The 25,666-nt window shown below is 35.9% G+C and overlaps 1 protein-coding gene and 1 long non-coding RNA gene across 8 annotated transcripts in view; one reads left to right on the forward strand and one right to left on the reverse strand.

The window, feature by feature from the left end:
- LOC111512544 (protein fem-1 homolog CG6966) overlaps positions 1-25,666 on the reverse strand; it is a 452,752-nt gene that overhangs the window by 173,429 nt on the left and 253,657 nt on the right. The gene's annotated exons all lie outside the window — the stretch shown is intronic.
- Positions 2,851-3,610, forward strand: LOC141484163 (uncharacterized). Its single transcript, XR_012466512.1, has 2 exons — positions 2,851-3,139; positions 3,226-3,610. It is a non-coding gene; the product is annotated as an uncharacterized lncRNA (long non-coding RNA).

A 25,666-nucleotide genomic window follows, 5' to 3' on the forward strand; every position in this document is an offset into this window, starting at 1 on the left:
TATCCAAAGTAAAAGTGATTTTTTTTTATTAAGAGATAAATTCATTGAAAACGAATTGGTTTCGTTATTCAAGGTGAATAATGGATATTTCTCAGAATCTAGAAAATTGTTTTTATGAAAATTCCTATATTTACTACCTGACGTTTTATTTGGGTACGTTGGTGCTAAATGGCCCTTTTTATTGCAAGAATGACAAAAACAGTCATGATATGAACATTTATTTACCGTGTGGTTTTCACTTCCGCAAAGTGAACATTGGGTTTGATTTATTTCTCCACCGATGTTTCTTCTGGAACAGCTGCTTCGTGACGTTGAAGCCGCAGAAGTTGACAGGTATGGTTGGTTACCTACTCTGGATTCAGGTGAATTTGCACCGGCGAAATTAATCCCGGTTCTTGCTTAACTTCGGCTGAAAAACAGGTGCGGTTGGCCGATTTGGAGAATCACTTTGGAAAACTTTACTCCTGCATTCTCTTCAAACAGTCGGTCTTTTAGTGCGCCCTAGTCATAACCGATAATGAATTGATGGACCAATGCTTTTCAATCTCCGAAGAACCCTCCAACTGACAAACGACTACTAAACTGCGTAACCGTGCTGCCCAGTCTTTCGGACTTTCATTCGCCATTTTTCTAGATTCAAAGAATTTTTCTCGGTTAAAAAACACTGATTGTATTGGTTTGAAATGGTCATCCATTATTATTAAGGAAATTATATCCCCATATTTAACTGTTTTCGGTTCATTTGGTATACACATATCACTCACTAATTTATACGCAGGTTCATTCAATAAACTCAACAGTATTGCTCGTTTTCTACTTTCATCGTCAATGCTGTTTGCCGTGGAATAATTGCCAATACGTTTTTTATACACTGACCAGTCCGAACACATAGAATCAAATTCCTGGATATGACCGGCTAATTGTTTTACTGATGCTATTTTTATTTCTACAAAAGCTCAGCAATATGGAAATATTAACTGAAGTTAACTACTTGACACGTGAAATTAACTCGTCGCCACTAGTAATGTATTCCTCCCTAATCTGAGGGTTATGTCATTACTTCAAATTATACACAATGTTTCTGCTTTTTCCAACTACAGTATATAAAACAATCCGTTGCTTTTCGAGCTTCCTGTACATGAAAAACATCAGTATATAAAAACTCAAACTATTTATTCTTGACTTACAGGATGATTCACATTAATATCCTACAGGCAGTAATAATGATATAATCACTTTCGAAACTTGGGACTGACCTGTTTCTTTTGATGATTTCTAACTAGAAAAACGGGTTCAATTTCATCTTGCTAACGTCGTATCGTCACTTTTGGCAACCAATTTGAAAAATATCGATAATCGATTTGGAATAATTCCTGCTAGTCAACTTTTGCAAACAACAATTCTGTGGCAAGTTGAGAAATACATGAGTAGATTGCGGCGGCGAAAGAATGCTTCACCACTACTGCAATTGGTGTTTCTATCAATTATAACAAACCTTCAATACACGTGTGAAGATACATCTCTTGAGAGCCGAAAAATCATATGGGTAGCTGACAATAGTACTTGGCCTGCTAGGGCCAGAGACCTTCCATCACCTTTCGACCCAAGAATGCGTTGCTCCAAGACGAATGAAACAAATAAATTGACAAGTCATCTGTGTAATGTATCGGAGGAACAAAATAAACAATACAATATAGATAAGAAATGTAACAATACCCCTTAATATATACCGATTCAGAATGTAAGATGCCGATGAATCATCAGATATGCAAGTTCCTCGAAAACATAACAGGTAAAGTCAGATTGGAACAGTGGAAAACATGTTTCTGAAATAAATTGTGTTTTCGTTTCAAACTCACTAACGATACTATTTCTACCAGAGTTTCCACCACTGTTTCGGACAACTACCACAACATTATGGTTAAAAACTGATTTACATGCCCAAACAAAACACCAGCATTGTCTGTCACAAACAGTGGTGCAGCTTAAGTGAAACGAACTCATACGGTGACGATCAAAAGTTTCAGGATGCCCAATGGACTATAATTACCTCTATCAACGATAATACTTCAATGTTTTTTTCTGAATGGAAACGGGTATTGTATTAAAAAAATACGCATTCTCTTCTACAATCATTGCATGATAAACTGTTTCAGGTGAAAAGCACAAATAAACTCTAGTTAACGTTAGTTTGTCGATTTTTAGTCATCCTCTCACTCCCGGGATAGCAATATTCGCTTCTAATTGGATATTACCACTTTTTGAAATATGTTTGCAGTCACCTAATTTTCCATATGGAAGTATCAAACTTAGTTGTCTGCTACAGGGGTGAACAAAACTCGGGATCACTTTTTTCTCAGTTCTTTTAAATAGCGCACCCTGTACATATGGCCATCACAGAATAGTCCACATTATGAGTGTTTGGAAAATGTAGGTATCGACTACTTTATTTCCATCGAAAGTGTATATAATTCTTGAGGAAAGTATCAAAAAATCCTTGATTGAATCTATCCAAAGTTTCTCCTCGAACTTCCATTATTGTTTATCGTGAAATAGAGCAGAAAACTGCTTTGAATCAATCTATTTTCCATCTTATTTGGTTGTTTTTTTGCAGTTAGGCAATCCCTTAACAAAATAATAGAAACCCACCTTTTGTTTACTTTCTCGGTTTTCTGAAACATCTCATTCAAAAACTCTGGAATCGTATATTCTGTTTAGGATATCGTACTGCATTTTATTCTACTGGTTGAGAGCAGCTTATGTACTAGGAATGTAGATCATTTCAGTTATATAAAATCATCCTTGGAACATTTGAATGTCGTAGGAATTGTCAACAAATTTGACATTTGATTATTAAGCAGGTGAATTTGTAATTGAAATCTATTTTGTTTCGTCGAAATGAAATTGTCTATGAAGAAATGATAAATATGATCTACATTTTGGGTGAATGTGACAGAAATTATTATTAGCCTTTAGAATGTATGCTGTTCGATATCCTTACTCAAGGTCTATAAGACCAGAGAGTTTTGGGAGAGTAAGATTTGAGGAAACATAGTGTCAAGCAATAGAAAAGGCAAATAAGAAAAGGCAAGTTTTAAACAGAATTGCAACAAATGAAGAATATCAAGTATAGCAAATTGTAAGTGAGAGAGAAGTCGATAACTAAAATATATATTATAGTACTATATTTCTTCGATTGACCTCTAAATGGAGAAATTTATACAGATTTCCTCGGTTGTTATTGGAAGATGTACCGATTGACATAAGGCATAATGGCCATTATGATGGCGTTTCTTCCCACAACCAAAATCGGGTTGGAGGATTTTTGAACAGATTGGAAGGAATGAACACATTCATTGATTTCTATCAATGGGGATACATGTTTAAGGACGGATCTATCGAGAGAAACTAACGACACCAGATTTGGAAAGATTTTCAGTCGAGATAAACTTTAATTGGAGGAAAATTGTGAATAGACTACATTTATGTATAGCCCAAAATGTAAGATTGTTTGAACATCTATTCTTAATTTTTGGGTTTTGAAATTGCTTCTTTTTCATTTTGTTACTTGTCTTGTCCAACACTGAATAAAAAAACGTAATTGCTCCTATTTAATGAACTTTTCATAGTTTTCTCAAGAGTTAGATACATTTCCGTTATAAATAAAGAAGTCAATCCCTACATTTTCTGAAAGTGTAGACTATTCTGGGATGGTCCTCTGTACATATTGTTTAATTTGAAAAAACTGAGTGAAAAGTGATCCTGAGTTTTGTTTACCTCTGTATTGAAAAATCGATGTTTGGAGACGGAATGAAAATGCACTATCCTAAAGAATATTTGTTTGGAAAATTTCCTCATTTTATTTGATCGAGTAGAAAAATCCTACATTTTCGAGAAGCACTCTGTCCAAGAAATTCAATAGATGAAAATATCTGAAGTATTCTATTAAAAAAAAACATAAATGTGCTCTGTCCCACATTTATTGGACATATTGGACACCCTGCATATAGAAACATAACTTTCATTAATCTCTACAACTTTTTCCCGAAACATCGAATAAAATAGCTCATTGTATTCGTTCGAAAATGTCCTTGAAGGACGAAACTGCAATGACGTTTGTTTCAAATACAACAGGTATAAAAACATAGAAAGTTTTATTTCTCATTTTTCATACCATTTTATTATCCCACAAACTCGGTTTCAGAACTTTCATCAATATTCAGACTACCCCACTGGATTCAGCAGTTTTTGATTTATCATTGTTAAATTCATCCAAATTTGTTTGCTTTCCTTTGGGAAAATTATAAATGAAGATAATTTGGAAAATATGTCGTTTATGACCACCTCATTTTCTATCCTTCAGTTCTGAAATGGACTAAGGTTATGTATCGTACACTCTAGATGTTACGTATTACCACAAAAACATCTATAAACGTCATATCAGGTGATCTAGCTGGCCATTCTTAGAAAACACGTCTGCCAATCTACTTAAATGAGTTTTCAACTCATGTTACGTTTCAGCAAGATGAGGTAACTTCTCAGGATGGTTCGATTGTGGCTGAATACTGAATAGCTGAACTGGCGGATAGGCACTCATTATCTTTTAGAATGACCCGCTGGATGATCACCTGATATTACGCCTTCAGATTTTTTGTGCAGATTCGTGAAATTCAAAGTATAAAATACATAACCGCAGACAATTCATGGATATAGAATGAGAGGTGCTCAACATGAAATTACCCCAGGAATATTTTATGAAGCAAGAATTGAATTTGTAAAACTACATTAACACCAGGATGTGAATAGTGAACCTTTTGAACACTCATTGGGATGAACTAAAGTGTATTTTTTAACGTTTGCTTGCAGATTCTTGAAACGAATATAAAACGGCTTAGGAATTGTTGAATAACGTCAACGGCGATCCAGATTTACTTTAGAAGGTCATAACTGGTGAAGAATCATGAGTATATCATTGAAACCAAAGTTCAATCGTCCCAATGGAAGAGCCCAGGAGAACCAACACCAAAAATAGCAAACCAAGTTCGGTCAAATGTCAAGGTTTTGCTCACTGTTTTTTTCGACCGGCTTTTGCATCACGATAATGCACCTGCTCACTCGAATTAAATGATTGGAACGAGAAAATAACTTTTTAAAAAGAATTTATTTTACAAGCTAGAGACGACTGACTGTCTCTTACGAGAGCTACAAACAGAATGATAATTAATATAATGTTAACTTGATGCTAACTGCATATCGAGATAAGGGATTCCTGGAATATCTCTTACTCAGCTGAATCTCCGTGTGAACGGCCGTGTCGTGGAAACTATGACCACGTAACTCCTCCCTCCTTAAGCCGAAAAAATAATGGAATTATTTTGGCGGCTTGGAACCATATCTTCGTCATTGGTATTTTCTTCTTTTTGGGTGTTTTGAAGCAACAACATCCAATTTTTCTTAAAAGCTGCCAATATCAGGACAATTATTGTGATAGTAACTCCTGCAAAGACGCCAAAAATGGTAGTGTTATTTTAGGAGTTGTTAAATTTGTGGATTGGTTTCAATCGGTCCACTGTATTGTTGATTTCGTAGAGTTCTTCAAAATTTAGTCTCGAAAAATTTTGTGTTTCATATATTGTTGACTTCTCGATATTTTTCATTTCAATTTTAGGTAAGATCAGTGGCTTGCCTGTTCCTATTTTCACGTTGTTGGTGAAAATCTTGTTTCTCACTTCAATTTGTCAATTTTTCGGGATCTTGACTAGGGTGGGCTCTTTTATTTCCAAATATTGATCGGTTTTACACTTCCGCTCTGTATCGGAATTACCAGGATTTCTTCTTGAGTGATTTGTTCGATAATCGACTCTGCCATATTGATTGGAAGAGGCTGACAATTATCGTCGACTTTGCCTTCGATCAGGTGGGATGTGCATTGGTCTTCGGAAAAGTAATCTTCTGGACAATAATACGTTTTCTCTAATACTGGGCATGAACTGTCTTCGAACTGGATATTGTGGTTTGCTCGTGCCAAATATGGGTATTTTGGGATAAAACTACTATGATTTTGAATGATAGGATAAAGGTGGAAAAATGTAAGAACTTCGTTTCCGACAATAGGAACGTGTATTGCGAAAATTATTCTGTCATTCGAAAAAGTTACTTGTGCACCGAAAAATTGATAATATGTCAACATACTTTCAAATTTCGAGATTTTTGAATCAGAATAGATGTTGCTTAAATAATTTATTATTTCTTTCAGTTCAGAACTAGGTATTATTGAATTATGTAAGGTATTTAATTTTGCAAATGTGATAGCAGTAGTTGTTTACAGCTGATTCTCGGCCTCCCCCCACCACTATGACGTATTAATTGCTTTTTTTTATTGGTTGTTGTTTGGTGAAGTCAAGGTGATGTGACCTTGAAGGGTGTGGTGTATGGATCGTTCAGAAATTTTTTCCCGGTTCTAATCCTCCCCCCACCAATATGACTTGTTATTTGCTTTTTTTTGTTGTGCAGTGAAGTCAAGGCGTTGTGACCTTGAAGTGTCTGGTGCATGGATCGTTCAGATTTTTTTTTCATATGAGATTTTGTGTGTTTATGTGTGTGTGTGTGTGTGTAGGAGAATGCACGGTACAGGGTTTCATCATGTGCTTGTTTGTCTATGTACAAACATACGTCTGCATACTTCGAAGATCCTCCAAGTAATAAATGCTCCATCGGTGTGAGGGCACCAAGTTAGTAGTGGAGTGACGTCACAGAAATAACCGTTCAACGGCTAGAGAGCGACATGTTCACTCCACGACGTGTGGCAGAGTAACGCGTATTCATCGGTCTGCCCTCACCTCTCCCGAAGCGATGAAGGTTGTGATGTAACGCATTGCTCTAGCCCCGCTATCGATGGTGACACCACGGCAGCCGAGGACCGTCTGCCTAACGTCTACCCTCTCCGAGACCGCAACGACCACTGCTTGCTCGTATATCGACATCTGTTATCGCATTCAGTTGGGAGGTAATCTTGGCGCATGTAGTTGAGAAGTGGGGTTGGCTATGACGTCTTGACGGGTCCTATCAGAGTGTATTTAAGAAGCGTACGAGTGTTGGCTATGTCAGTTTACATCAAGTGAGTTAGTGAGAACTATTATATAAAATGTATTCCTGTGACAGTGGTAAATCTTTCACTCGTAGTGATAATCTTCGTCGGCATCAGCTCCAGAGTTGCCAAGGAGGGCCTGCAGTGAAACGGGTGAGAGTGGATAATGCAACACCTATGTATACGTGCAATTGTTGTAATGTGACAATTCCTATGACCCAAGTGAATTCTCACCGAAGAACCATGAGTCATAAAAATAATGCATGTGTTCAATTGTCTGACGGTGTTCAAATTATAACGAATGCATTCAATTGCCGCATTGCTACATACAGGGTGGAGAGTTCGATTGTAACCAGTGATTACATGTCATTTTTCAATGAGATTAGGCAGAAGGTCATTGAATTACTGGAATCAGCCATCAGGATCCATAAAAGCATCAAGGTGAATATGGAAGTTTTTGGGAATTATATTCTTCAGACTGATGATTCGAGGGACACGAAGTCATTTAATTCCCAAAATAAAATAGTGGACCAATCTTCAGATTTGAATGCTGTTTTTGATGGATTCCGTGATGTAATTGTGGCTCAAACGACTGAGTTCCAGGATCGTGACTCAGGTATTTATTTTTTAAAAATTTCAATAAGATTGAATAGTAATATTTTTTTTTTATAATTCAGGTTGGACTTGTGAAAAAATATTGTTTCTCGATGTCAACATTAATAAATACAGTCCACTGGAAGGACGTTCATATGTGAAGCTGCCTCAATGTATTCAATGGAAGAAAGCTGTTGTGAATGTTCGTAATGAAGATCAATATTGTTTTGCTTGGGCTATAACATCAGCATTATATCCTGCAGATAGTCGAGTGTCCGAACTTACGTCATATCCACATTTTTCCACTGTTTTAGATGTCACAGGTATGGATTTTCCGGTTAAAGTTAATAATAAGAGTATCGAAATATTCGAAGATAGGAATGATATTTCAATTAATGTTTACGGTTTAGAAAGTACATTTGAGAAGGGTAAAATGAAGTATGAAGTGATTGGTCCATTGCGATACTCACAGAGAAGACTCCGGAGACATGTCAATTTGTTGTTTATAACTGATGACTCCGGTAATGGTCACTATTGTTGGATCAAAGATCTTTCAAGATTAGTTTCTAATCAACTATCAGCTCATAGACAGAACAAATATTTTTGTGACGGATGTTTGATATATTTTTCTGATGAGAGATTGCTTTTACGTCATAATATGTATGATTGTAATCACATTAGTACCACAACACCAACTACTAATTTAAAGATCAATAAATATGGTAGAATGGTTGCGGAAAATAAACTAATGTTTGAAAACTTTGAGAGGCAAATGAGGGTGCCATTTGTAGTGTATGCTGATTTTGAATCAGTGCTTAAACCGATTCACGTGAATGAGCCAAATCCTGGAAGTTCATACACGATTAAAACATTCAAACATGCCCCATATTCATTTGCTTATTTGATAAAGTGTTCATATAATGATGATTTGACAAAATTTGTTACATATAGGGGTGTAGATGCAGCTCAGAAATTTGTGAGTAGCATTGAAGATGATTTGAAAGAGATACATGAAAATCATCTCAGAAACCCTAAACCAATGGATACACAAACTGTCGAAGAAGAAGAACAGTTTGCTGCAGCCAGAACTTGTGGTATATGTAATAAAGCATTTACTGATGGTGAAGTCAAAGTAAGAGATCATTGTCATGTCACAGGAAAGAAAAGATCACATGCCGCTCACTCGAAATGTAATTTAAATTTCAAAATACCAAACTTCATACCTATCATTTTTCATAATTTAAGTGGTTATGATTGTCATTTATTCATAAAAGAATTGTATAGGAATAAAGAGAAAGTTGCTGTTATCCCGCAAACTAAAGAGAAATATATATCTTTCACGAAGCATCTCTTTACACACAGCTATACCGATAAAGATGGTGTGGTTAGGAAGAATTATCTCAAAATGAGATTTATCGATAGTTATAAATTTATGACTAATTCGTTGGAGAAGTTGGGTGCAAACTTGACCTCCGATCAATGTTTGGAGATGCACAAACATTTCCCACAAATTGAGAAATTCAATTTGATGAGACAGAAAGGTGTATTTCCATATAGTTTTGTTGATGACATCGACAAATTGAATTATCCATTACTTCCGACAAAAAATCAGTTTTATGACACACTCAATTGTGAACATATATCGGAAACTGATTATGATAGGGCTAGAAATGTTTGGAATTTATTCGAGTGTCAGAATTTGGGGGAATACTCTGATTTGTATTTGAAGTCGGATGTATTGCTACTATGTGATATTTTTGAAAACTTCCGCACCACAAGTTTAGAGATATATAACTTAGATCCGGCACAATATTACACTGCACCTGGATTATCATGGGATGCCATGTTGAAGTTCACTAATGTTGAATTGGAATTACTAACTGACATTGATATGATTCACTTTTTTCCAAAAGGTATACGAGGTGGAATTAGTCAATGTAGCGAGAGGAAACATATAGCAAATAATAGATTTTTACCGAATTATAATCCCAATGAACCTTCCACATTCATTACATATTTAGATGCAACAAATCTATACGGTCACAGTATGTCACAACCTCTACCAACAAGTGAATTTACATGGTTGACACCAAATGAAATTCTTAATCTTGATGTGATGGATGTGAGTACTGATAGTCCGTATGGGTATGTATTTGAAGTGGACATTCATTATCCACAAGAGTTGCATGATAAACATTCTGACCTTCCATTTTTAGTCGAAAAAATAATACCACCTCGTACACAATCGAAAATTCCCAAATTAATTCCAAATTTGAATGATAAAAGAAAATATATTGTTCATTATAGGAATCTACAGCAAGCTGTCAAAAATGGATTGATTGTAATGAATACACATAGAGTATTGAAATTCAAACAATCATGCTGGATGAAACCCTATATAGATCTTAATACTGAAATGCGTAATAGGTCTAACAACAAATCTGTTAAAGATTTCTATAAACTAATGAATAATGCGGTGTATGGAAAGACAATGGAGAATGTAGATAATCGAATTGATGTTAGACTCGTTACACATTGGGAAAATATAAAGAAAAATATAGGTGCCAGCACTCTCATAGCCAAACCAAATTTCAAAAATTGTTCAATTTTCACTGATAATTTCGTTGCCATTCAATTGGGTAGAGTGAAGGTTCATTACGATAAACCATTATATTTGGGATTTTCCATATTAGAATTATCTAAAACAGTCATGTATGACTTTTTCTATGGATGCATCAAACAACACTTTGATGAAAATGTCTCTTTACTTTACACAGATACCGACTCGCTCATTCTTAAAGTAAACACAGAAAATTTTTATGAATTCATAAAAACTAACATAAGTAGATTTGATACATCCAATTACAGTATAGTTAACCAATTCAATATTCCAGTAACAAGTTCAGTCTTGGGTAACTTCAAAGATGAATTTCCAAATGATCCAATCATGAGTTTTTATGGTACAGGTGCTAAAGCATATTATGTGAAATCTGTTGATGGTGAATTTAAGAAAGCCAAAGGGGTTAAACGATCTGTAATAAAGAATGAATTGACATGCGAAGATTATCAAAAAATCGTCGAACAAGGTGGTATGATATTCAGAAAGATGAATTCATTTAGAAGCGTGTTACATGATATGTATACTGAATTGAAAAATAAAGTTGCATTATCATATCACGACGATAAACGATTTATCATTCCGAATACTACCCACACTCTTCCTTGGGGTCATAATGATATTGAATTTTATGAAAACGATCCAAATGAGAACATTCGTTGGATAAGTAATATTATTCAACAATCACAATCTCAGGAGACTCCATTGGATCAATTGAATAATTTATTATCTGCCGAGATCAATGATTGAAATATCATTCAATATCTTCAAAACCGGAAAATTCAATATTGATATTTATGTAGCCATTTATAATTAATAATATATGACAGAAGTAATGTGATATTAATGTATTATGTATGTATGTATATGTATTACTGTAATGAATATAAAATGATTAAAATTTTATTTGTATTATTTCTATTTCCCTAATGCAATTACTGAAATATCAGTTTGAAGAGAATCATCGTAGAGTGCACAATGTCTAAAACAATCGATAAGTTTGGTAGAAAAAGAAAATGGGGTGGTAATGTCATTCGAGGTCCTCCTGGGAATGGTTTTAAATTAACAAAAGATGGTCATTATGACATGCAAAGGAAAATATTGAAAAATACAAGTGAACCATTTGACAAGAGTGATTGTGTAACTGTATCATATCTTGAGGGGGAAATTAATGGAGCAAAGGAAGTTATACTTCTAGTCCTACAAGCTGCAATACAATCCACAATAGGCAATATTGCTCGGGACGCCCGGCAAGCATTTGACGATAAAATTGCAGAGGCTCGGATAACTTTCACTCGTAAATTTGACAAACTTACAAGTGATGTAGACATAAAAATGTCTGACATAACAGCGTCTACAAATAAAAAATTTGATGCTATGTCAAACATAACAGGGACTACAATGAAAAAGTATGATGTACTGGAACAGAGAGTTGAAGTATTGGAGAAAAACCATAAAGAAGTTTTGGAGAGAAACTATAAAGTCAAGCCATCATCATCAGGTGGACTGGGATATCCAGGACTGAACATTAATCCAAATCATAGAATAATACAACCAAAACCAAAACCAACTGATGATGTATTAATGGAACCAACATGGTGAATGTATTCCCTCGTTAGGTTAGGTTAATAGTTACGTTAGGTTAGCTGCATAGTTACGTTAGGTTAGGTGTTAGGTTAGTATTCCCTCGTTAGGTTAGGTTAACAGTTACGTTAGGTTAGCTGCATACTTACGATAGGTTAATAGGCGATCGCTTCACGATCGCTCAGCAGGCCGCTTCGCGGCCTGGGGCGCTCAACATCCGCCACTTGCATCCGGCCCGGATGCATCCGGGGCGCGTTTTTTGCCCCTTCTCGAAGCCCCGTCCCCTTTCCGAAGCCCCGCCCCTCCCCTCCCCGAAGCCCCGCCCCCCCAACTCCCAACATTTGCGCATGTACACCCCTACCCTCAACGCGCATGTGCGCTCCCACCATTTTCCCACCACTCACGCATCGAAGTCGATACCCTCCGGAGAGCACTCCACAACATTCAGTTCGAGAAGTCATCTCATCGAGAGCAGTCCACTCCACAACAAGGCAGTACCTTCCAACGACCAACTTGATATTTGAGTAAGTAAATTAAGAATGTTATTTTTTATATCAACTAACTTTGTATTATTTCTTCTTTTTCAGAATGGCAACCAATACACAGGAGGTGAATAATGCTGTGGCGTCTATTCTGCCGGTGTCCGCTGACCAGGAGGAGGCAGCATCTTCGAGAGCGGTGACGGGTGACCAGGCAACCACTTCGCGTTCGCGAGTTAGGTGCAGATCTTCTAGCCCTGACTTATTCGAGGAGGAGGAATAAGTCAGGGCTGTGAAGAAGGTTTGCCAACGACTTGCAGCAAGGGTTGGTCCTATTTCAAAGTACCGAGCTACTTGCAATAGGACTAATCCTTATGCAGGTAGTTTTTCGACCTCTCGTAAGAGGGCCTCCACACCAGCAGCAGCACCAGCAGCAGTGGAAACTCCGAGGATTCCTTCCCCGGAGTTGGTGATATTGTCCCCGTTGGTGGTGCGACTACCACCGCTGCCAGCGACACCGGCGGATCCTGAGGTGTTGGTGCCACAGCCTATCGAAGAGGTTAGTGAAAAGTTGAGTGTTTTTCTGCAGAGATGTAAGGAAGCAGAACGAGCTTCCCGATCTAGCGAGGCCGCGTTGGTTACCATGAAGCGACAAATGGCTGAAATGGATAACCGACGGAGGGAACTCCAAAAGGAAATGGCCGAAATAGATCGGAATTATGCATCTCTGCAGGAAAGGTGTAAAGCAGAGACCTCTTCGATAGAGCTGTACAAAAAAGTAGTGACAGTTATGGACACTCTTTTTGTAGATGAAGTGTAAATATAAGATTAGTTTTAGGTTAGTTAGGAATATTTAATTATGGTAGTTTTAAGTTTATATTTGTTAAGTTTATATTGAATAAAGGAAAAGGAAGTGAAATAAAGGGTGTACACTGTTTTTTGGTTTGGTACACATTGAACAATGCGATGGTTGGAGCATTTTTCTTCACTTCCTCTTATTATTATTATTATTATTTTTTTATTTCAATTCCAAGTTCTTCTAGACAAATACCTCACATCAATTTTTGTGTTCTCTAATCACTTGTGAATAATTTCATGTGAAGAAAATTTAAAAAATAAAAAAATAGACATGTTTCATAGTGAAATCGACAAGTATATTTCATTTGTATTTTATCCATTCAAGTATCTCTTTCATTGAATATGTCTTATGTCACTTTGCAATTTACCCCTACTCATTGAATATGTCTTATGTCTCACTGCAATTTACCCCTACTCAATGTCTCACTCCTCTCCCACTCCCTCTCGAAAGTATAAAAGTAGAAATCATCTGATGAAACATTCAGTTGATCAGCTAGCATCGAGATGGAACCCGATTCAACCTCCGAACCCTATAGCTGCCCGGATCAGGGGTACAACTTCAATTACTGGGATAACAGCCAGGTACCGCTAGTCTCTTCCACCACGGAACCCCACAGTCCGCCATATGAATACCAGGATCACGACATCAGGATGCAAGTTCAACATGTCACTGGCAGTGACGAAGGACACTTGGACGATTCGGAATATCCAGATCCTGACGGATGGTGGGACCCTGCTTATGATGACATTGTCCCAATGAGCAGCGACGACGACGATGATGACGACGACGACTCTGGCGATGATGCTGATGACGAGCTTGACGTTAGACGTCCTCCACCATCCCCTATCCTCATCGAGGATAGTCCTCCGCCATCCCCAATCCTGATCGATGATGATGTCCTCAATTCCGATGATGACATATAATCATCTACTCGTCCATCATTTCCTTTCCTTTCCTTCCACGGAGTACACACTTTTTGGTTGGTGTACACGAGGCACTGCGAGGCTGGGGCAGTGTCTTCCTCCCTTCCTCTCCCTTCCTCCCCCTCTTATTAGTTTTTTTTTTCCATAATAATCACTAAGAATTTCTCCTAATAATCGCTCAGAGTTTCATTCTTGATGTTTTCGAATCTCAAACACTGTTCTACATTTCACCCCCTCCATTTCATTTCTTCCAATATAAATATAGCAACAATCCCAGTTCTATATCATTCTTCCACAATGTCGAGTACAGGACCCATCCAAGTACATGAAATAGATTCAACGTCTGATCATTTGAGTACAACCTTCGCTCAATTTCTGCAGCGAATCTATGATCTTCCTGATGATTTCGCAGAACGAGTGGAACAAGGTATTCAGGACGACATAGATGCTGTTGACGATAATAATGCGGATGATGTGATTAGTATATCATCTGATTCAGATGATTATGACGACGACGACATCATGAGTATATCATCTGATTCAGATGACTATGAGGATGATATCATTAGTATATCATCTGATTCAGATGACGATACCATAATTATTGTTTCTGATGATGAGGAGCGTTAGTCCATATCATTGCATGGATTAATAAAAAAATAACAGCCCTTTTCAGGGCTACAATTAAAGACTGAAACAATAAAAAAAATAGCTCTTTTCAGAGCTACCATTATACTTTCAAACAGAAACAGATTCATACCATTGTTAACATTATGTTAACATTATAATCTCAAACGAAATATATGTATGTGAAAGTATTCATCATTATATGCATACAATGATTGACAAAATGCCAACTTCAACTTTCATTTAAAGTAGTACTCATCATATGCATAGATATTCAATGACTATCAAATTCTAAATTTCGACTTTTCAGTCAAAGTAGTAATTTATTTGTCATATAATGTATAGATATTCAAAGACTAACAAATAGTAATTTATTTGTCATATAATGTATAGATATTCAAAGACTAACAAATTTCCAACTTAGACTTTTATTAGTCAAAGTATTCATTTGTCACATAATCTATGAATACTAATACAACTAACTACTGTTTGTGTGAATAATGTAGCCCTGAAAAGGGCTGTTGTTTTTTTTTTGACCAGTAGGTCCACGGTTATTGTGCCACAGGTTGGACATTATTACATATAATACATGTAGATACTCGGGTGAAGTTTGTTAGTGGCCTCTCGCAAGCTTCACACCAATTCTGTCCCATTTCCATAATTGAGACAGTGTTGTGGGTGTTGACATGGGCATACCACCCTCCATTATTGTTTCTATGCGAATAAAACCGAAAGCAGCACCAACATAGTTTTTTGTTCTCTCCATCTATTGTGCTGATCAATACGTATGCATCCATTGCACAATACAAATCCAAGGGATTTTCCAGTGTCTCACTGACATTGAGTGTTCGCATACCGATCCTCATAGCACCATCACCTTCAGTTGTGTCAGCTTCTATCCCTTCATCATCTCCTTCTTCATCCATGACCCTCTCAAACTCCATCACGTCATCATCTTCGTCGCTTTGGTTGGCCTCGTTTTCAACTTCGTCTATCTCATCTTCATCGACTCCAACATCTTCTGCTTCAACTATTACTTCCTCTAGCGGAACATTGACATCCTCATCATCTGATTCGTCTATCCAATTGTTTTCATCAACAGCAGATATTCTATTTAATGCAGCATTTATTTTTGCAGAATTCATCTTGTTGTTGTTTGCTCACAGTTATAGAGAGTGAATGAATGAACTCTAGGTTTGCAAGTCAACTTATATAGGAGGTGATGCGACTCCCACTTGACTCGTTTAGAGTGGAATAGTAGGAGAAGTTATCCCACTATACTTCCACATGATGTTGATTTGTATAAATAGAGATCGTAGGTATAGGAGAGAGCATTCAGAGTTTCTGTAAGTCATCTCTTAATATTTCTAATCGAATTAGTAAAATGCCGTTTCCAAAAGAGTGGAATGAAAAACCAAAAGTGTGTGTCTACCCAATGATGATTGCAGGGGCTATTGTGTGCTACTTTTGTCAAATAAGTAGACCTAAGGATTCAATCAATCCATGTACTGGTATGTGTAGTGATTGCGTGTTGCGGATTCAACTATCGCCTCCTTCTCATCCACCAAAGCGAACAAAATCGGATTATCGTCAACAACAGTTACAGTGTCTGAAGTGTTCCGAACCTATAATATTTAACAATATAGGTATCTGTAGAAATATTTGTGGTACCTGTGCTGCCGTTCCAACTCCACTGCAACGTTGTTTGCGTTGTGATACATATTCCATGAATTGTTGGAATCATGTATGCAATGCATGTAGAAGTACTTGGGATCTGTGTGAGAGGTTGGTCAACTCTACCCCAATAGGAGAATCCATTTTTTTCAATGTTGGTGTTTGACGCACGAGCAACAACTATTGAGGAATAGAGTCAAAGAACGTTCCACATCCACAGAGACATATTAACATTTTTCATTTTTTTATTATCGTTATTGTCCTCTATTATTAATAAATATATATATATATTTTGAATTTATTTGTATTATTTTCTAACATTTAAAAATACATGCATGCAACACAAAGTTTTCCTCTTAAATGACAAAGATTGTTACATGCGTGAATAGTTTAGTGAGAGAGCGCATGTGCCAGTTGATGAAAGAGCGCATGCGCTAGTTTATTTTCTTCTATAAATGGTGAGGTCTCAGTAACATCATCACCTTTCCTGTCCACATTCTATTGCTATCACATATCATTCCTCAGACCTTAATAATCATGAGCTCTATGCCGCTATTGATTGCTGAAGATGGTTCACCACTTGTTGATATCGATCAGACTGATTTTGAAAATATTCCAGTATTACATTTATCGAGTCAAGATTCGATAAATGATTTTGATATTAACGACTTCGTTAACTTTGCAGATGTGCCAGAACCAAATGAGCAAATTATTATTGAAAATCCGATCGTTTCGCAATTATCATCACTCAAACACTCTTCATCTACACTTCCTCTTGGTGTTGATAAGAAATCTAGAACAATCAAGAGGAAGGTTACTAAGGCATCTTCATCGATTGTCACCGACTTTAAAGAAAAGAAAGAATCCAAAAGTGTTGTGCGACAGAAAAAACCCGCAACGAAAAGTGACAGATCGAAGAGGAAGCCAAAAGGTACTCCTAAAGAAATGAAGAGTGATTTGAAAGCTGAACCGCTATCTTCTTTCAGTCCCCTCCATCGGTTTGGGGAAATGAAAAGGAAAGCAAAATGCCGTCTTGTAAAGGCACAGATGACTATTGCTGAACTTGAAAAGAGTGAGCGAGCTATTAATGCTAATAATGAAACTCTTGAAGCATTAGATGCCAAGATTGCATTAGCGAAGGTTGAATTGGCTAGAATGTCTAAAGATGCTGATGAACTCCGTTCAAAAATTGGTAAAGATAAGCAATTCCATCAACGTTCGAGAATGCAAGCTCAGGCTGAGCTTGAGGAGTCGACTAAGCTTTATGAGACAGCATTATCAGTGAGAGATAATTGGCAAAAAGAGTTGGATACTGCATTTCAAAGTGACGGCGATTAGTTTTGGGAATGATAATGTGTTTTCAATATCGTGAGTTGAAAAATATAAGCGAGAATGGAGTATACAATTAATTTGGTTTGGTATACACAGAACATTGCGAATGGCTGGGGCAATGTTTACCGCTGCAATATTTTTCAGTTCACATACTTATAATTGAAATGAAAACAATAATGAACTTTAATATTACTTTATTCATAAAAGTCACTATTATATACATTTAAACCATATTTGATTCATCAATCCAAGAATTTTGTTCGCTAGGAAGGCCTAACCACTTTACATATACTTTATTTTTTCTTCTCTTCAACACCTTCTCAATCAGATATACGTCAGGATTCTCGGTTCGTAATAACTCTTCTTCGTAAAAACATCCTCTAATCGGCTGTTCATTCATATCTTCAAGATTATAAGTCGTTGGGATGGTTTTATTAATTTTAACAATCTTGAATAGCTCCGTGGTAAAATTCGCAGTGTAAGACTTTTCAAAAATATGTTTGTATTTACTTATACGTACAATATCATTTAATTGGAATTTGGGTTTACTTTGTCTTCCTCCAATTCCATTGATACCCTTGAATTTTAATTTTGTTGTTGAATCAACATTGATGGGTGCCATACCTATTGTACGATGAACTTTATTATTATATCTACTAGTTATAATTGGAAGAATATCAAGCCATTTGTGGTGACCTCTCATCGAAAATTCCTTGTAGAGCCATGCCTTTATTGTACGAATCACTCTTTCTGCTATAGCTGCCTTCTTTGTGCTGAATGTTGAATAATGATTGATATTATATTCTCGCATGAGAGATGAGAAGCTTTTATTGAAAAATTCTTTCCCTTGATCGCTTTGTATGTGTTTGGGGGAGTATTTGGCTTCTTTCAGTACATGTTTCATTGCATTAGTTACTGTACTACCTGTTTTATCTTTAACTGCTACAGTCCACAGATATTTGGAGTAACAATCTATCACTACAAGTATATATCGGTATCCTTCATTACTTTTTGCATAAGGTTGCAGTTCAGCTAAATCTATTTGCCATAGATCTGCAAAACCTTTGATGGTGGTTATTCTTCTACGAAAATTACGTCTTGCAGGTTTATGTAATTCATTAACAACTTGTCGTTTGACATCACTTATTTCATTAGTCATTCTATTTCAATATGATTAAAGAGAAAAGGTGATAATGTTACTGCATTGAATGATGATGTGACAGTGATCATTACATGTGAATATGTTAATATATTATACCTTCTTCACGTAATTCTTCAATTATTGAAATTATTTCATTATCATGTCCGGTATGTCCGGCTGACTTTGAAGCTACCAATAGTCGTAGGCGAGCAACTAACTCTTTCGGTGAATTCCAGTACACATAATTCACAGGTTTAGAATTATATATTTTCTCCATTTTCACTCGTTTGAGTGCTCCACCAATTTTACTTCTACTTCTTATTGGATATTGTCGTGAGTCTAATAGAGGTTTGATAACTTCACGAAATTTTTTAGAATTTGTATTTTTAAAACCATTTTTCAGATGATATTGTTTATATGGAGCATTCGTTATTTTCAATATTTTGGAATATACTTGACGAGTTTCTTCATTATCAACATCTTGTGGATTCTTCAAAAAAATCATATCATACAATTCTGGACTACCTGCGCATTCATATTTTTTCACTTTATTAGCATCCCAAAATGAAATGTTTCCATCTTTGAAATTTACCACTAGACTTCCCATTTTCAGCTTTTGTGTAATTGGATCCATACGTACGCCAAATGTTCCATCATATGCTGGATTTCTAGATTTTATATTATTCAAATGTTTCATCAAAACATCTTCACCACTTTCATTCATAACAGGTGAGATGTCAGGATCCGAGGAATCGATGTGGGACGATGATGGTGTTTCGAATAGAGTTGTTCTCATATCGTCTTGAAGTGTGCTCGTGTCACTATTCACAGATGATACACTACCAAAAGATTGTTTTCTTCCTATTGGAGTACTCATGGGATAATTTGAAGTAGATTGAACAGTTCCATGATTTGGTGATAACACTGGTGATTTAGAAGTAGCGTTTGATGATAAAACATTCAATGGTTTCATTATGGGCTCATACAATCTTTCAAGTGTCGTACGATTTTCAATATTATCATTCTTGATAGAGTTGAATTTCTGCCTGACAGCTTCTGTTGTCTCTACTAGTTGACGTTTCAAATTTATTTCATTGTTTTTATTTTCAGGATCTTTTTTTGTATTCATAATGCCCTTTTTTTGAATTAAAGCTTAATTCGTTGGTGAAGTGACCACTACAATATTCAGTGATCGAATAAGTTCCAAAAACAAGATCATGGGTATATAAAACTATCGAATCCTTTGCGATATCTACCTTCATCTATTTTTCTATCCTTATCAATGACTAGAAATCCATATTGGTCCTCCCAGCATTTAACACACATCAATTGGAATTGTTTGAATGTTACATCGGGTGAAACATGATCTGAATAAATGTGATGTAAATTCGTCTCATCTTGTTTGAACATTATAATGAAATTGGTATTGTCACGCACTAACTGTTTGGGTACCCGTGAATATGTCTGTGCTAGATAAAAACAATCAACATCCTTATGACGTCCCATACAGAAATATGATCTAATAATATCTTGCTTTTCACACATCACATCATCGAAAATGAAAACAGAATTAGGCTTAGCGTCGGAGGGTTCCACTATTTCTGCATTATTGCTGAATGTATAAAAACCTAATCCTTTTATAGGTTCCAAAACACTTCGCAAGTACTGATATTTAGGTTGATTGAGTGATTTCGAATAGAGATACACATTTCTAAATCTCAGTCCTTGTGGATGTGTTAATAGTGATATCATTGCATTCGTCTTTCCACAATTTGAAGGTCCTATAATGAGTCCTCGAACTGATGATGGAAGTAGTGGACCATGTCTGAATACCCTTTGTCCATTCAATCCACAACCAAATTTCTCATCTAGATTATCTACAGCAAACTTTTCTTTCTGTTTTACAATGCGCATCGTGCCGTGGTTGGAGACTATATAAATGTTATTAGCTTATTCATTTCAATGTGTACCATCAAACGATACGGACGTATTGAAAGTGATCGTAAAATTAAAAGAGGTTGTGGTTTTGTTAATGATTTAATAAACAAACTTCCTTTCGAATTACATCTACCCGGAGGTTATCAATACTGTGGACCGGGTACAAAATTGAAACAACGTTTAGCTCGTAACGACCCTGGAATCAATAAATTAGATATTGAATGCAAAAAACACGATATTCAATATTCTAAGCATCCATCCGATCTTGCAGCAAGACATTTAGCCGACAAAGAACTTGAATACAGCGCTTGGGATAGGGTTAAATCGAAGGACGCGAGTATTGGGGAAAGAGCAGCTGCATTACTTGTCACCAACATTATGAAAGCGAAAAGACATATGGGCATGGGTTGTAGTACCAATAAGAAAAAATGTAAGAGGAAACAAACGAAGAAAAATAAAATTTAAAAAGTTGCATTTGGTGCTGGGATAGTCCATAAAGTGCGAAATGTATTGAAGAAAGCTGGTGGGAATCAATTTGTGACGAATAATAGCAAAAAAGCTATCACTGTGGCATTGCAGGCGGCACGTAAATACCTTAAAGCTGCCGGTGGAAAGAAGAAAATCCGCACACCACGCATAATTCCTGTTCCCAAGATCGGTGGACTTTTACCATTGATACCAATTTTTGCTGGACTATCCGCACTAGGAAGTTTGGCGGGAGCCGCTGCTGGTATTACCAAAGCCGTGAATTCGGCAAAAGCCAGCAGAGCGGCTTTAATGGAAGCCAATCGTCACAATAAAACCATGGAGGCTGTAGCATTAGGCAAACGCGGAAGTGGAATATATCTCAAACCATACCGTAAAGGTTTAGGACTATATTTAAAACCATACAAAGCCACAAACAAAACAAAAAACTAATTGAACCCCTACCTCAGAGGCCTCTTACTGATCTCGATCTCAGTTATTATGCACAAAAAATGAAAATTCCACATTTTCGTGGTGTTTTTATGCGTGATAGATTACCATCTTCAGGTCCAAAACAAAACGAGACAGCTATTGTTAATTTAGATGGAATAAGTGGACCAGGAACACATTGGGTGGCATATAAAAAATGTGGGAAAGAAGTCACATATTTCGATAGTTTTGGAGATCTACCCCCACCATTGGAATTGACTCGATTCTTTCGAAAATGTTCGAATGTAAAAATCAAATATAACTATGATCGACAACAGAAATTTAATACAGTTCTCTGTGGTCACTTGTGCTTGCAGTTTCTCTCTAAATAATTTTCCAAATAAAAATGGATTCAACACCAAAACTGGATCGGGAGGCTATCAAGGGAATGGGGTTTTCACTTAGAATGTTTTCAAAATATGGTACCTTGAAAAAAATGGATAAAGTGATGCTTGCAAATATGCCTAAGGAAGTGATACTTGCATGTGTTGCACATGAGATTGCATATGTTTGGGAAAAGTTGCCTAAGCATCTGCAAGATGACATCGATATAATGAAACATAGATATTGTTATGAGCACCACTACCACGATCAAAATTCAGAATCGGATGTTAATGACGGTCCTATACCTCGGAAATCTATGTGTTGTATTTGTAATATAGAGGATGTGAATATTGGTATCAATAAAAATGATACTTATTACAATACAACACCTTCCAAAAAGTGTAAATTGTCTCAAATGTGCTGTTGCTGTGTACAATAATAAATTGAAATGTGTTTCAAAATATTCATCAGTCATGTCACGAAAGTTCGAGCTACAAGCTGTCGGGACAAGTGTCTTGAGTGCGGATTTTTTTCCACCAATTGAATTGGATAGGAACAGTCGTTATGGATTAGGACTTTTGGGATTCTATGGGTGCAATACAATCAATAATATAACTGAAGCTAATAACTTAGTTAGTTTTAGAATCAGTAATGACAACTCATCGATACCCCAAAAGTTGACAATTGAAATTCCATGTGGTGCTTATGAAATAGAAGAGATCAATGCCGTCATACAGAAACATATCATGTTCAGATTGTTTCATGATAAAAAACCAAATGATGTCGTTGCAGATGATATTTTCTATCTACACGCCAATAATAATACATTCAAATGTGAAATGCGATCCAAATATGAAATTGATCTGACACATCCAAATTCAATAGCAGAAATGATGGGGTTCGCTCATGAAATATTTCCACCAAATCAGATACATAAATCATCATTACCAATAAACATTACAACTGTGAGACTTATCCGCTTAGATTGCAATATAATATCTGGTTCATATATAAATGGTGAAGAATCCCACATTCTTTTCTCATTCGATATTGATGTTGAACCTGGCTACAATCTTACTAAAGAACCACACAGTATTATATATATGCCTGTCAGTCCAGAAGGTCGTCAATTGATTCACAACATTACAGTGCGTATTTTGGATGAAAAAAATAACCTTATCGATTTTGGAAGTGAAGAAGAGATTTTCATTATTTTGGAATTGAAGAAAATCGAATAACTGTTGTTATGGGTTTCATTTATAATAGACAAAATCGCATTGAACAATCCCAAACGAGTTGCACTATCAAAAAGAAAGGTGTGCATAAAAAGAAGCTCATTCCACAAGTGTATGCTAAACAGTTAGCACATAACGCTCTGTCTGTGAGTGATCTTAAATTTTTGAAATCGATTGGATTGAAAGTGAGAAAATAACAATGGTGCTCGAAACAAACAATGAAAAGTTGAATATATTCAATGAACCAGTGCTCGATCATTCTCTCATAAGTTTACATGAGCACACATATAAGCCCTATGGATCACCGCTATTCAGGAATTCGGATGAAATCAGAATTGCAATCAATAATCAAGATGTTATACTAGATATTGCCGAGAGCTTCATTTACATAGAAGGTAAATTCACCCCCAAAGATGTAGCGAAAACATGCTATCTCTCGAATAATGCAATTGCATTTCTCTTTGACGAAATTCGTTATGAAATGGGTGGTGAACAAGTGGCTGTTGTTAGAAAACCTGGGATAACATCTACAATGAAAACCATGATATCATTTGGACAATCTCATGCTAACACATTATTGACATCTGGTTGGGGACTTTCACAATTGAAGCAAGATATCTTGGATACAAACAGTCATGTTTTTAGTGGAAAACTACCACTGAAATATTTGATGGGTTTTGCTGAAGATTACAACAAAAGTATCTTGAATGCCAAACAGGAATTGATTTTGATTATCGCTCGATCATTCAAAAACTCATATATAGGTGAAGTTGATGCTGATTTGGAAATAAATAAAATCGAATGGAAAATAAGACATATTGTACCAGATGATAAACACAAGCTTAAACTTTTGAGTAGAATAAACAAAAGCGGTCTGAATGCCAAAATCAAGTTGGCGTATCGTATGTGGGACCTCTATGAACTACCATCATTACGTGGGACTTCTTCAGACATATGGGCCATCAAAACAACTAACGCATTGGAAACTCCTCGTTTTGTCATCATCGCATTCCAAAGTACTACCACATCTGAAGATAGAACACAAGATATTACAAAATTCACAACTGCTGATATCAATAGTATTCGAGTATACTTGAATTCTGAAGTTTATCCATATGAGCGTTGGAATTTGAATTTCGATAAAAAAACTTGATGCTCCTGCTTATTATGCTTTTGAGAGTTTCCAGCGAAGTTATTATGATAAAGATATGAGTGAACCTCTGATGGACATTGGACAATTTAGAGAGAATCCACTATTCGTCATCGATTGTTCCCATCAACCGAATGCAACAAAATCATCAACTATTGATATAAAGATTGAGTTTGAGACGAGGAAGACCAAGTTTCCAGACAACACTAAAGTATATGCATTAATTTTGCATGATACAGTTTTAACATACAATGCATTGGATGGTTCAGTTCATAGCAGATATTGACACTTTTTTTTTCACTCTATCATGTACTGTTTTATGATCTTTTTTTTTCTATTTGTAACTGACTTATATCATGTATTGTATTTTATATCATATTTATTGTTTTGTAATCATTTTCTATTGTATTTCATGAGATTTAAATAAATAAAACATGAAAATAATACAAAGTTTTTTATTTGACATTATTTATGATTTACAGGAACATACAGACTATCTAAAATAACTTCTTCCTCATAATCATCATTTTCGCGACCATCTTCAATTTCCTCTCGATTTTCATCATTCAATTCAAAGTGATGAATAATCCATTCTGGCAAGTATGGTTGGAGGCTATACAGGAATCTTCTTAGGTTCAGTTCAATCATAACCTCACAAAGTTGCCACAATTCCAATTCATTATCCAAAAATTTGTTGCAAACTTCTGCACCACTCCAATAGTTCTCAGCATCACGAAGGCATAATTCGATTTGTTTTTCATCATAAACGCTTGCATGTTCGGCTCCATCACCCAACACCTTCAATTTAGACGACAAATGTTGAACCGATGATTTGAGATCTACAATATCGACCCAATCTTGACTTGCGTACTGCATCCACATCTTTAAAAGGTGGAACTGAAATCGAATAAAAAAAAACAATAAGCAACCTCCAATTTTTCAGTGATATAATACTCACATTCCCATTTTACTTGTAGTTACAAAGTGAGTGTATTCAACTAAGTTAGTAATGTTTATATTTCCATATAATTATCATCTGATATATGAATATCAATAAAACAATAAGAAATTCATTATAATTACTATTATTATTCAATCATATTGAATTTGACTAGAGTTAGCGTTTTCACACCAAAAAAACTTTGTAA

The sequence above is a fragment of the Leptinotarsa decemlineata genome, unplaced genomic scaffold (genome assembly GCF_025532065.1).
Source record: "Leptinotarsa decemlineata unplaced genomic scaffold, Ldec_3_MD MMD2_tig00004839_RagTag_RagTag, whole genome shotgun sequence".
Taxonomy (NCBI): Eukaryota; Metazoa; Arthropoda; class Insecta; order Coleoptera; family Chrysomelidae; genus Leptinotarsa; species Leptinotarsa decemlineata.